The sequence below is a fragment of the Triticum urartu genome, chromosome 7 (assembly GCF_003073215.2).
Source record: "Triticum urartu cultivar G1812 chromosome 7, Tu2.1, whole genome shotgun sequence".
Taxonomy (NCBI): Eukaryota; Viridiplantae; Streptophyta; class Magnoliopsida; order Poales; family Poaceae; genus Triticum; species Triticum urartu.
This window is the reverse complement of record NC_053028.1, coordinates 550,236,842-550,252,486: the sequence shown is the minus strand read 5'-3', so window position 1 is coordinate 550,252,486 and position 15,645 is coordinate 550,236,842.

The window sequence follows — 15,645 nt, the reverse complement described above, 5'->3', positions numbered from 1 at the left end:
TCTGGGAGGCTGTTTAACCAGTGCCGAGCTAGTCCCTTTAATTTGAGCGGGAGGTACTTGATGGCATGTAGATCGTCACCGCGAGCCATGTGAATATGGAGAAGAAAATCTTCTATCCATTATACATGATCTGTCGTGTCGTCGTATGATTCGATGTTAACGGGTTTAAACCCTTATGGGAACTGATGTTCCATTACTTCGTAGGTGAAGCATAGGGGGTGTGCGGCACCTCTATACCGGGCGACATCACGGCGTAGTTCGGATGGAGGCCATATGCGGTTTTCGGCCCATGTGAGGTTGTGTCTGTCATGCCAAGTCTGATGGCCATCCTCGCGTGTTGGAGCACGCCCCCTTGATCCATAGATTGATCTGGTCTGACCGGCTCTATTGTCCAGGTCCTTTCATAGGTCATAGGTGTATCCTGGGGCCGCTGTTTCTCTACCTCTATAGCAAGGTGGTGCGGGATGGTGTTCAGCTTGAGTTGCCACTATGTCCCGGCCACGCGTCGGTCGGTCAGGTCTGTTAGCATCGCAGATTGGCGGTATGGGCTCCGGGGCCTCGTCGTTAAATTGTGGCAGTAGCTTGTGCTTCGGGTAGCTCTTTGGGGTGCGAGGCCGTATTCCTCGACTGCCAGGACGTTAGTCCATCTGTCATTGAGCAAATCCTGATCAGCTTGAAGCTGTTGCTGCTTCTTTTTCAGGCTTCTCACAGTGGCGATTAGCCGACGCTTAAAGCACTCTTGTTCGAGGGGTTCCTCTGGCACGATGAAGTCTTCGTCGCCGAGACTCACATCCTCTTCGGAGATCGGTAGGTACTTACTATCATCCGAGTCCTTGTTCCCGACAGGATCGTTGGGGTTTACTTGCCCATCCTCCCAATCATCTTGTTCGGGTGTTGGCTTTACAGGGGCTTCAGGGTCTTCGGTGTTCTCTGGAGTGTTATTCTCTTCGGTGCCGGTATTGTTGTCTTTTTGGCGACGTGATTTTGAGCGGCGCCGCTGGCGTCGATGTTTTGGAGGTGCTTCAGCAGGCTTGTCCTCAACTGGATTCTCGTTGCCGTTGTCGCCATCCTCTTTAGGTGTGTCCACCATGTACACGTCGTATGTGGAGGTGGTCGTCCATCGTCCGGTAAACAGAGGGTCTTGGCCTTGTTCGTCTTCGGCATCGTTGTCCATACCGTCGATGTCTTCGGAGGCGTAATCCAACATGTCGGTTAAATTTTCGACAGTGGCTAAGAAGTGGGTGGTGGGTGGGACGCAAAATTCCCTGCTCTCAGCCCCTAGTCTGGGCTGGGCATAGTTCGGAAGTGATCCTTCCGTAATGGTGACTGATCGCATTAAGTCCAGGGCCTCGTTTAAAGGTGAGGGTTGGACAGAGAAACGAGAGTCTGTGGGGCTGTCCGGAGTCGGAGTCTCCTGGCGGCGCCTGCTTGACACGGACCTCGAGAGTCCGGACCTAGAGTCCGGTGGAGTGTCCGGTGCTTCTCCGACAGCAAGCTCCATAAGTGCAGAGAGTCTGACGGGCTCTAGACTCCCATATTCGGACCTATTGGCCTGCTCTGGATCTAAGGCCAGAGCGGTAATTAGGGCCGCGAACCCTTCGAAGATCAAATCTCCTCGGATATCATCGACATAGTTTAATTCCCAAAACTGATCTGATGACCAGGGTGTTGGGAACGCAGTAATTTCAAAAAATTTCCTACGCCCACGCAAGATCCATCTAGGTGATGCATAGCAACGAGAGGGGAGAGTGTTGTCCACGTACCCTCCTAGACCGTAAGTGGAAGTGTTATGATAACACTGTTGATGTACTCGTACTTCTTCACGATCCGACCGATCCTAGCACCGAAGGTACATCACCTCCGCGATCTGCACACGTTCAACTCGGTGATGTCCCACGAACTCTAGATCCAGCTGAGGTCAAGGGAGATTTTCATCAGCACGACAGCGTGATGACGGTGATGATGAAGTTACCGACGCAGGGCTTCGCCTAAGCTCTAATACGATATGACTGAGGTGGAAATCTGTGGCGGGGGGCACCGCACACAGCTAAACAATCAACTTGTGTGTTCTAGGGTGCCCCCTCCATAGAGACCACCATCTGCAGCAACCACACACACAAAACAACTAGGGTTGAAAGACCTTGCCGTTCACCACCAAGCAGCAGGATGCTGGTGGAGCATCCTTGACCGAGCCTACAGGAAGTTTTGCATATAGTTAGAAAACCTGGAAACGTACAGGATGGACTACCATAACATAGCATTGACGAAAAAAACTAAAGAGCATGTAACTGAACCTCCTGCAGCTCTAGCCTCTAGCATGCACCCGAGATTCAGTACCCACGAATCCAGAAGAGCAATCAAATACAGGGCAAAGAAGCTTTACAAGAAAAAATCTACTACTGTAGATTACAGTGAAATCAAAGTACAAGTACTACTGTAGATTGCAAATAATATGAGCAAATCGAACAAAAATATTATTGCAAAATATATGGATTTATAGCTAGGATCAATAAGCTAAGATCAAATGTCATACTAATATGTTCTGATCATGTTCTTGCTTGCTGCAATCTAAAGAACATCACCACACAGACTACACATGCTAGGACTAGCATTGGTTAAAAATAACTAATAATCACATGAAGTCCTACAATGAAGTAGGACCAGGACATGTACTCCTCCCAATTAGTGACCACTTATAGCCACAGGGTTAAAATCATAGCTCCACTACTAAGGGATCTCACATCAGCGAGTGTCGGCTGCTATTGTAATAAGACAAACACTACCAATACTGTTAGTTTCATGTGGTCCAAGATAAAAGTACTAGAGAGTAGCAATCATACGTGCACCACATTACCTTAATTTTTCATGAACAGACAAAACTGTGACTAACTAACATAACAGGACGAATGCCAGGCACCATGCACCACATGTATGCAATCACAAGCACATGTGAGCTGGCGACTGGGTGATAGCACATTGATCCTAGCCACCTAATCAGAATAAACCCCCTAATCCCACTTCCCACAAGACTGCCAAGAGATGAACCAACGTTATACAGGACAACAACTACAGGATCAAATATATAAAGGTAACATGCCAAACTAGCCCGATTCCCATGTTGAATGGATAGCAAGCAAACACGCACTCTATTTGACAGTACATAGCTATGCAAGCAAGCATACACTATATAACATAGACAACAATTTCAGAGATTCAATGTATAAGCAGAAACCAGGAAGCAAGGATTCAACTCCAGGAACTCACCCACGAGGCCACCACCCATGAGGCCAGGACCGACACTGGAAGCGGGGACAATAACTAGTGCCGGAGGAGACGAGGGACTGGAGACGGGAGCAGCGGTGCCCTAGTCCAAGTCGGAGGATACGAGGCAGGTGTCCGTGATCCGGGTCCGGCGGCTCGGGGCGTCCGTGGTTCAGGCCCGGTGTCCTCAACCTTAGCGGACAGTGGGGGCCGGCGGCTGCGCGATGGCCGATGGGAGGGCCAGTTCGGAGGAGGGGGTTCACGATCTGCTGCTGCCGCTGCCGCTGCGTGTCCCAGATCGAATCGAACCGAACCTACATCCCCAGACCGAATCGAATCAAACCAAGGGGAAAACATGGTAATCAAAAGAAGAAGAGAGCTCACCTTGCCATGGCCATCGATGGAGGTTAGAAGAGGGAGGCCCTCGCTGCCACGCCGCGGATCCATCCATGTCAAGGCGACTAATGACCAGAGGAGCCTCGCCCGCGACAAGTAGGTCGAAACCCTAGCCGTCGGACGGTGGCACGTAGCCGCTGTAGGATGCGCGCGTCGGATCTGGTCCGAGGGAGGATGAAGCAGAGGTAGGGGGTCACAGTGGTGCGCCGGGAGCCACCGATTGCCGCCAAAACTCACCGGATCAGGCGCCATAGGTTGCGGCGGCGGAGAGGACTCACGGGGGAGAGAGAGATGGGGCTGGCGAGAAGAGAGGGGTCGTGGGGTTTCCGTCTTTCTCCTTTTTTCTCTCTCGTTTCTTTTGACTCTGGCAGCCAGCCAATCACATGCGAGGCCACAGATCCCTCCCCTAAAACAAATCTTAGCCATCCATTCCACCTACATCCAATGCTCCAAAACCCTCCCCTCATCCAACACACCTTTGTCTTTTTTATCTCTTTTTTCAATCAGTTTATTATTCGTCTCTCTTTTGAGAAGAACATACCCAATATTTGTTTCAAAACTGGACCGCACCAATTTTCAAAAATATTAGACAATATTGTATGTTTAATTAACTAAATGTTTGCATGTTAAAAAAATGCATTCACCTCTCGTCAAATTCACAAAATTCTGACAAATCAACAGAAACCCGGTCAAATTTGAACTACAGATGCTTCCTTGTTTGCTTTTTATTTTTTGAAAAATATTTTATCGATACATAAGTAGCTATTTCATCATAGATACAGAAAGAGTTATGGATGATTTCACCCCTAGCTATGAACGGTCATACCCACCGTTTTGATCGCATTTTGAAACACACATAGAAAAATCATCTTATGGCCACATTCATGGCATAGTTTCTTTAAATGATATCATATTTTGCACAAGGGTGCATTTTGGAATGGCAAACAATGTTGCCTAAGGAAGTTTTCATTTTCTTTGGACGAAAAATTCATTTTCCATTTTTCGAGTGTCCAAAATGACTTTTTTTGTGAAGGACCTACCACATATTTGTTGCAAAATTGGACCAAATCAATTTTCTAAAATATTAGGCAATGTTTAATGCACAATTGACCAAATTTTTCGGTGTAAAAAGTTTGATCCACCTCTCGTGAAAAAGACAAATTTCTGCCAATTCAGCTGGAAGCGGGTCAAATTTGAACTGTAGCTACCTCGTAGTTTGCTCTTTATTTTTTTAAAAATCATTTGTAGGTACATAAGTATCTACTTAATCAGAGAAATATCAAAAAATTTCCAAGATTCAACATCTAGCTAGGAACGGTCATTCCCGCCGTTTTGATCCCATTTTGAAACGGGCATAAAAAATTCAAAAAAAAACAAACAATTGGAAAACCTTCGCATTGTGTCATTATATGTGACCAAGTTACCTGGAAAAATAATAAACTTGTAATACAGAAATTCTTTTAAAAAAGTGTTCTCAGAAATGAGCTAACGTGTGTGAAGATTCATGGCTTTCAACCCAAACGGTCAATCTTATAGCCACATTCATGGCATAGTTTGTTCAAATGATCACATATTGTGCACAAGGGTGCATCTTGGAATGGAAAACAATATTGCCTAAGGGAGTTTTCATTTTCTTTGGACGAAAAATCATTTTTCCATTTTCTGAGTGCCCAAAATGAGTTTATTTTTTGAAGGACGTACCATATATTTGTTGTAAAATTGTACCAAATCATTTTTTCTAAAATACTAGGCCATATTTAATGCACAATTGACCAAATGGTTGAGTGTCAAAAGTTTTGATCCACCTCTCGTGAAAAAGACAAATTTCCGCCGATTCAGTTGCAAGTGGGTCAAGTTTGAACTACGACTGCCTCATAGTTTGCTCTTTATTTTTTCAAAAAATAATTTCTAGGTACATAAGTATCTATTTAATCAGAGAAACACCAAAAGTTTTCCAAGATTCAACCATTGGCTAGGAACGGTCATTCCCGCCGTTTTGACCGCATTTTGAAACAACCATAAAAAATTCAAACAAAATCAAAAAATTGCATTCACCTCTCGTCAAATGCACAAAATTCTGATGAATCGACAGAAACCCCGGCCGTTTTGACTGCATTTTGAAACGACCATAAAAAATTCAAACAAAATCATTTTTCCATTTTCTGAGTGCCCAAAATGAGTTTATTTTTTGAAAGACCTACCATATATTTGTTGTAAAATTGTACCAAATCATTTTTTCTAAAATATTAGGCCATATTTAATGCACAATTAACCAAATGGTTGAGTGTCAAAAGTTTCGATACACCTCTCATGAAAAAGACAAATTTCCGTCGATTCAATTGCAAGTGGGTCAAGTTTGAACTACAACTGCCTCATAGTTTGCTCTTTATTTTTTCAAAAAATAACTTCTAGGTACATAAGTATCTATTTAATCAGAGAAACACCAAAAGTTTTCCAAGATACAACCATTGGCTAGGAACGGTCATTCCCGCCGTTTTGACCGCATTTTGAAACGGCCATAAAAAATTCAAACGAAATAAAAAAAATTGCATTCACCTCTCGTCAAATGCACAAAATTATGATGAATCGACAGAAACCCGGTCAAATTTGATCCACCTCTCGTGAAAAAGACTATTTTTTGCCGATTCAGCTGGAAGCGGGTCAAATTTGAACAGTAGCTACCTCATAGTTTGCTCTTTATTTTTAAAAAAAATCATTTCGAGGTACATAAGTATCTATTTAATCAGAGAAATATCAATTTTTTCCAAGATTCAACATCTAGCTAGGAATGGTTATTCCCGCCGTTTTGATCCCATTTTGAAACGGGCATAAAAAATTCAAAAAAAACAAAAAATTGGAAAACCTTCGCATTGTGTCATTATATGTGACCAAGTTACCAGGAAAAATAATAAACTTGTAATACGGAAATTCTTTTAAAAAAGTTTTCTCAGAAATGATCTGACGTGTGTGAAGATTCATGGCTTTCAACCTAAATGATCAATCTTATAGCCATATTCATGGCATAGTTTGTTCAAATGATCTCATATTGTGCACAAGGGTGCATCTTGGATTGGAAAACAATATTGCCTAAGGGAGTTTTCATTTTATTTGGACGAAAAATCAATTTTCCATTTTCTAAGTGCCCAAAATGAGTCTATTTTTTGAAGGACCTACCATACATTTGTTGTAAAATTGTACCAAATCATTTTTTTCTAAAATACTAGGCCATATTTAATGCACAATTAACCAAATGGTTGAGTGTCAAAAGTTTTATTCCACCTCTCGTGAAAAAGACAAATTTCCGCTGATTCAGCTACAAGTGGGTCAAGTTTAAACTACAACTACCTCATAGTTTGCTATTTATTTTTTCAAAAAATAATTTCTAGGTACATAAGTATCTATTTAATCAGAGAAACACCAAATTTTTGCCAAGATTCAACCATTGGCTAGGAACGGTCATTCCCGCCATTTTGACCGCATTTTGAAATAGGCATAAAAAATTCAAACAAAATCAAAAAATTGTAAAACCTTCGTATTGTGTCATTATGTGTGACCAAGTGACTAGGAAAAACAATAAACTTATAATACGGCAATTATTTAAAAAGTGTTCTCAGAAATGAGCTATCATGTGTGAAGATTCATGGCCTTCAAGACAAATGATCAATCTTATGGCCACATTCATGGAATAGTTTATTGCAATGATCTAATATTGTGCAAAAGGATGCATCATGGAATGGCAAACAATGTTGCCTAAGGAACTTTTCATTTTCTTTGGACGAAAAATTCATTTTCCATTTTTTTGAGTGCCCGAAATGAGTTTTTTAAGGACCTACCACATATTTCTTGTAAAATTGTACCAAATCATTTTATAAAATAATAGGCCATATTTAATGCACAATTGACCAAATGGTTGAGTGTCAAAAGTTTTGATCCACCTCTTGTGAAAAAGACAAATTTCCGCCGATTCAGGAGGAAGCAGGGCAAGTTTGAACGACAGCTGCCTCATAGTTTGCCCTTTATTTTTTCAAAAATTAATTTCTAGGTATATAAGTATCTATTTAATCAGAAAAACACCAAAAGTTTTCCAACATTCAACCATTAGCTAGGAACGGCCAAACCCGCCGTTTTGACCGCATTTTGAAACGGGCATAAAAAATTCAAAAAAAATCAAAAAATTGGAAAACCTTCGTGTTGTGTCATTATATGTGGCCAAGTTACCAGGAAAAATAATAAACTTATAATACGGAAATAATTTAAAAAGTGTTCTCAAAAACTTGTAATACGGAAATTCTTTTTAAAAAGTGTTCTCAGAAATGAGCTAACGTGTGTGAAGATTCATGGCTTTCAACCCAAATGATCAATCTTATAGCCACCTTCATGGAATAGTTTGTTCAAATGATCTCATATTGTGTAGAAGGGTGCATATTGGAATGGCAAACAATGTTGCCTAAGGGAGTTTTCATTTTCTTTGGACGAAAAATTCATTTTCCATTTTTTGAGCGCCCAAAATTAAGTTTTTAAGAACCTACCAAATAATTGTTGCAAAATTGGGCCAAATCAAATTTCTGGAATAGGAGGCCATATTTAATGCACAATTGACCAAATGGTTGTGTGTAAAAAGTTTTTGATCCACCTCTCATGAAAAAGACAAATTTCCACATATTCATTTTCCATTTTTCAAGTTTCCAAAATGGTTTTTTTGTGAAGAACCTACAAATATTTGTTGTAATTTTTTTTCCATTTTTCAAGAATATTAGACCACATTTTATGAACAAATTTGTGTACACTAGAAACATTTTTATAGATATTAAACGGTTTCTGGTTACATCATTAACATTTTTAATAAATATTTTGATGTCTAATATTTTGAACACATGTCTACATTTTTTAAGACACATTGTACATATGGTTTATATATGTTTACCTTTTTTCAAATACATTATTAACATATTTTCATATATTTCTAACAAAAAAAACATCTTTTCATACATACCTTTTGATGTCTATATTTGTTTTTACACATTGTACATTTTTGTATACATATAAAACATTGTTGATATTGGTTAGAAAAATTTAAATATATGATTAACATTTTTAGAAAATCTTGTTTTGTTATCTACTTTTCCATATATATATATTGTAAAATTTTCATATATACGTATAGATGATTATTTTGGCATACACATGCAACTTTTTTTATACATATCTAATATTATTTATGATTATCATTTTTTATATGCATGAAACTTTTCAAATACACACATTTAGTTTTTTAGACACATGATTACATTTTTTGAAATACGTATTAACATTAACATTTTTTTGAATTACGCGTTTAGTTTTCTAATTGCTAAACCATATAGCAAGATTCACGAAGGAGTTCATTATTTTCCTATTCTAATGAAAAACTTGTTATTTTCCCATTTTTGTTGGGCCGAATATATGCTTTTTTGAGTAATATGAGGGCATCCAACATTTCTTTCTGGATGGGCCGAGGCCTACATGGCACACAGATTTTTTTTAAAAGGAGGTGGCCTTGTTCTACCAAGGCCCAAGCCCACCTTGAGTAACACCTTAAGTACCAATGCATCCATGTTCACAACCTCATGACCATTTATATTGGTCGTAATCAGGTAGAAAGAAGGTCGTTGACCACTCTTGTATGCTTTATGACCATTTGGTGTAAGGCAATTTTAGTGTTTGAGCCCTTCCAAGTGAAATGGCCGTGGATTTACGACCAATTCAGCTGGGGTCACTGAGAGAAGGTCACAAGTTGACATATTTCTTGTAGTGTGTTTTCATGAAGACCGTGAAGGATGGCCAGTCGGCCATCACAAGGGTTTGGACTAGAGTCGTGCGTGCCTTCTGCATGGAGGAGGGCACAATATGGGCATTCCACTTCACCTTGTTCAGCAGCGAGAATGTATTTCGCCTCTTTCTTTACTGTCTTTAATAGTACAAGTATACAATTGTGGTTCATCATTCTTTATTTGGTTCTTATGTAATTCTTGAAAATATGTACCTATGAATCGAACAATGCATTGGTTGTTTGAGCCTGATGGATATGAATAAAGCTATAGCATACATTCCAATTAAAATCCGGTACAATTTGAAATAGCAGCAATTAAATTATGGTGAAATTACGTTCTCCAGGTTGTTACGGCACACATGGTTGGTAAAACACAAACGTTTGCGATATACACCAAAACCCGACATGGTTCACAGAGAGGAAACGTGTGCAAGCATGCACACAGTTGCTGTTGCAAAGCGTGTGCGGTGTCAGACAATATCACAAATGGTGCGGGCAAACTAAACGTTTGTGATAGTTGCCTTATCATACATGTCGCAACCATGAACTGTTTCTGATGTGTTATGCATCGTAAACGTTGCACCAAAGAATAGTGTGTGTGATAGTTGTCATGTACGATGATGTTACGACGGTCCAACGTTTTGTAATCGTGTCCGATGCTCGTACGGCAATTAGCTAATCTTCTTAATTAGTTATGGCATATGGTTTGGGAAAAGTGAATGTGTGTGATTGTCTGCTTATCGTATACATTCAATAATGTTGAACCATTTGTGATGGGCCACGCATCATAAACGTAGCACCATAGAATACCGACTGTGATGGCAATGCGAGCACAAACAAGTAGGGAGTACTGTATATGCATCAAGGCTTCCTATCCCCGACGGTTTCTGGGTCGTGTGGGAAGGGACCCCCCTATCGCAGTCACTCACTTGGCGACAGTTCCAAATGTCGTCACGGAAAGGGGTTAAAAAACGTTTGTATAGCACCTCGTTGTACCAGTGCTTGAACAAGGAGTGCGAGCTTGATATCAGGGTTGAGTCCTTCATGGAAATTTTCCCGTCTGCAAACATCGGTAGCGATATCTTCTTCAGCATAGCGGGACAAGTCAAGGAACTCTCACTGATAAGCATCTACAGTCTTGTTTCCCTATGTGAGGTTGCGGAACTCTCGTTTCTTCCTGTCCATACACTACAAAAAAGACACTTCCGTAATGATACGTGTTTGTCACAGTAGGTCACGTTTTCTGTCATGCATGTAGATCCATGACAATTTTATGACAAAATCAAGACAGGCATACATGTGCTATCGTAGAAGTGTTCCATGACATTACCAAAATTATCATCACGGAAGTGTCCACTTCCATGACGATAAATGGCGCGTCATGAAAGTGCTTTCGTCAAGGGTGACCGACACGTGTCATCCACCTTAACGGGTCGCTGTTAAGCTATCGGGTCCGGTTTTGGATTCGATAACCCGTTAACAGCCCGGACCAGTGAGGATTTTCCATGTGTAAAATTCTCATTGGCCGGAGGAAACACGTGTTGGCTCAACGTTGGGACATATGTCATCCACTCATTGGACAGGAGGCGCCTATGATAGGTCGACACGTGGCACGGCCCAACAGTGGCCCATTCCAGTAAAAAGGCCAACCCAGTAAAAATTAGTAGGCCAGCCCATATAAGGCCTACTTGTGTTAGGTCCATTTAAACCAACAGCCCATACGAGATGTGCCTATTTGGCCCGTCAAAGGCCCGTTAAAGATTTGACACCATTGCAGCCCATCGCCAGTTCGAGCGCGTTAACAGCCCACTATATATTTGGGCTCAATATCTGCCCGATGTTATTTCGACCTGTTAACGACCCGTTCAAGGGATGGGTCAATTTTCAGGATGTACATCTTTCGGCCTTTTAGCGACCCATTTAAGTGTTGGGCCAATTTCTGGCCCGGTGTGTCTTTCAGCCCGTTGACGGCCCATAAATTGGGCCATTTGTAGTCGGACCTTAGTTTTGGCCTTTTAGCAACCCATTTAAGTGTTGGGCCAATTCCCGGACCGGTGTGTCTTTCAGCCTGTTGACGGCCCATAAATGAGTTGGGCCATTTGTAGTCGGACCTGAGTTTTGGCCTTTTAACGACCCATGCTCTTCATGGTCCAATACCAGCCGGGTTTCTCTTTCGGCCTACTAAAGACCCACAACACAGTTGGGCCATTTACAATACGACCTGACTTTTGGCCTCTTAGAGGTCCATGTTCTTCATGGTCCAGTACGAGCCCGCTGTCTATTTCGGCCTGCTAAAGGCCAACAGTATAGTTGGGCCATATGTAGCCCGACCTTAGTAACGGCCTGTTAATGGCCCGTGGAATCAAATGGGCCCACCTATTGCCCGGTTTGATGTCAGCCTATTAACGACCTGGGAGGTAAGAGGGCCGACCATTAACTTTCGGCTTGGTAACGGCCCATTAACTTAATGGGCCCACTAAAGTTCATACATGTCTTTAGGCCCAATTAGAGAATTTGAGCCCATTACGACGAGCAATTATGCACAGGACCAAAACCGATCAAGCGAAGGTACGGCAGACAGGGAAAAACATTGCACATCCAACATATAGTACAGGAAATTACATCCACTGGGCAATCAAAGATTGATGCCAGTGCAAATAAATGAACAAAACCTAATGATCTACAATGCCACAATCTGCAACCTCAGCGCGGATGACGCCCATAAGCATGTGGGCAAGTTATTGCTGCTTTGCTACACTGTCTCTGAAAACATTGATCAGTTGTTGTTACGCATGAATGCGCAGCTCTGATTCCTCCACCATTTCCATCATTGCTTCAGCCATTAATTGGTTCACAAACATACATTTTTTTCTGTTGCATTCGAGACAGAGGAAACTGAACAGATTCAGATGGCGATTTTGGCAGGCTTGTATTATTGATAGTGGAGAGTGTGTCGACCACTTCATTATAACATAAATTAGGAGGGGAATCGAACAGATTAATCATGAGTTATTGCCATATTACTTGGCTGAGATTTATTGGAAAGAAACAATGGGTTTGCCTTGCTGTTTTCAGAGTTTGTCTTCTTATCTTCAGCAACCTGCACCAAAATTAACACACTAGCATTGCTATCACTGGCCAGGTCAGATAATAGGAAAGCAACATTGACACAACGAACGTTTGGGCAACCAGAACACACCAGCCTACACCAACTTAACACAATATGTCCATCTATCATCAGCTAGGTAAGGTAATACGAAAGAAACATTGACACAATGAATGAATGGGAAACTAGAGTAGCACTACAAATTAGTAATGTGCATGATATGAGATAGTACACTCATGCAGCTCAGTATGCAAAACTACCAGGAAGTTTTCCTTACAAAAATCAACATTATCGCCTTTAACATTTTGTTACAACTGAATTTAGATCAGATAAAGGTTGGATTCACACCGATTAACAAAATACATGTTGATGTAAAAATATAGTGATATCCAGTAGGTACTTACATCAGCATTGGAGCATAGAGAATTCCCGCAAGATACTTTTCTCGAATACGATCCCAGTACAGTAAGTCTTCTATACTTTAAGCTTATTTTCTAAAAGAGAGATGGGTAAGAAACATGTAGAAAATATGATCAGAATGCTATAAATTTCATGATGCGAGGATACGCACACGCTTCTTAGAATGGAGTTGACATATTTTTGCTGGACTGGAGCGGACTAGTTCTTTGGCTACTGGAATCTGCTTATTATCAGCGGGAGTTGGGTTTATCTATGCTGGAGCAGTATCTATGAAATTGGAGTTGGTTTATTATCTCCTGGCGTTTGGATCTTTTGCAAAGACCTGGTTTGTAACCCTTCAAATTCTAACATAGTCGTCATCCCCTTGCATGCCTTATATAGAAGAATGGTGCTTCAATTATAAAACATGCTATAGCAGAGATGGAATAGGTACTGAAGAATAGAAATGCATGACATATTGACATGTATTCCCTCCATCCAGAAATAAATGGATGGGTCAAGGCGTATTTCAGTTCTAGATACATCCAGTTTTATCCATTTCTGCGACATGTAATGTCAGGACCCCGATCCTAAGTCACACCGATCTAGCATGTAACACTTCATATCACTTTGCGGCCTCACGCACGGTATTCCACGGGTGCCACCTTACCTGGCCCGGGTCCGTTTGCGCCTTTTGACTCACGTATATGATAATGTCGCTAGCATCCATATGACAGAGAACCCGGGCTGACATGGCTAGTCGTGAACCCAAAGCGGCACTAACCTATGGGGACAGGCATACGTGAATCACATCGAGCGTGTCGGTCAGCAGCGTGTGAATCCGGGCTGTAGCACTGGCTAACAGGACTCCGGATGTCACCGCGTGACATTTCCCCGAAGGGACAGACACAGGAATGAAGTGAAACACATGCCGGCCAGTCAAGTGTCCCGAGCAGTAGTGCTGGGCTAACAGGACTCCGGTAAACCGGGCTGTAGCAGACTACTGTGGCTCATGGAAGCACTAGACTACATTTCCCCATAAGAGAGACTGCAAGGATAAACAACTAGATTGTCGGATCCCACACATACCAAGCATTTGAATCATACACACAATATGCTCGATATGTGTAAATACAACATGGCATCACAACATAACTCTACAACTCAAGTATTTATTCATTAGGCTTCGAGGAGCGAGATATTACAAACATGGGTCTCATGACCCAACAATCATAGCATACAAATCAAGCACATGCGGAAGCTTAACATGTCTGAGTACAGACATCTACAAATGAAAAAGGCTAAGAAGCCTGACTATCTACCAGATCCTGCTGAGGGCACAAGATCGTAGCTGAGGTATCAAGCTAAACATCGAAGTCCACACGGAACTACTAGCGAGACTGACGTCTCTCTGCAAAACATAAAATAAGCAAACGTGAGTACAAATGTACCCAGCAAGACTTACATCAGAACTATCTACATATGCATCGGTATCAATAAAGGGGTGGTGGAGTTTAACTGCAGCAAGCCAGCTTTGACTCAGTGGTTAACCTAAACTACGATTGCAAGCAACTCTTTTGAGGTGGCGCACACGAGTCCACATATTCACCATTCAATACACCACTATGGAACTGCTCCCGTCTCCCTACGAGAAGGCCATCCATAGCACTCACACTTATCTTGCGAGTTTTAGAGTATCCACTTTCACTTGTCTATGAACTATGCAAGGGGTCCAAGTTTCCATATCTGAGGAATCCGGCTATTCGAATAGATAATGATAACCCTGCAGGGGTGTACTTCTTCACACACGCTCCCACCACTTACCGCCGTTTACACGACGTGTACTCGGCAACCTTCAAGCGGAAGCCCAACGAGGGTGTCGGCCATGGCCTACCTAAACACCTAAGTCTCTAGTCCAGGTTTATCGCCTATCCAGGTTCCATCCGCAGGGAGTCCGGCCGAGGTTTCCACATACGGCCCGAACGATGTGAACAGGGTTCCCGAGACACCAAACGGGCGCCCGGTACACCGTGCCACGGTGTATCTACCGCAACATAGCCCACCCCTAGGGTCAGCGCTATGCACGGCCGCCAACACATAACCTACAAACACCAGAAACTAGTTGCAACTCTTGGACAGAGTACTAGGGTGATTAAGAAGCCGAGAGGGTCAATTAAGGATCCCAATGAGTGGTAGTAGCTGTTCATGGATCACAGACACAGAACTCAGTTCCTGAGGACGGCTGCAATGAGACAACCCACCATGTACTCCTACATGGCCTCTCACTGCTACCTTTACCAAAACGTGTTCACACACTTAGCTCACACACAGTAGGACATGTTCATCACTGTTCCGATTCACCCCCGATGAATCAGACCTAACTCAACTCTAAGCAGTAGCAGGCATGACAAACAAGCATGAATGAGTAGGCACATCAGGGCTCAAACAACTCCTACTCATGCTAGTGGGTTTCATCTATTTACTGTGGCAATGACATGTCATGTAGAGGATAAGGGGTTCGACTACCGCAACAAGTAACAGATGAATCATTGTTGTCCTAATGCAGTAAAAGAGAGCAGGAGCGAGAGAGTGGGCTTGTATTGGAATGAACAAGGGGGTTGTGCTTGCCTTGCACTTATGAAGATACCATTGAGTCTTCATCAGTGTCAACGAT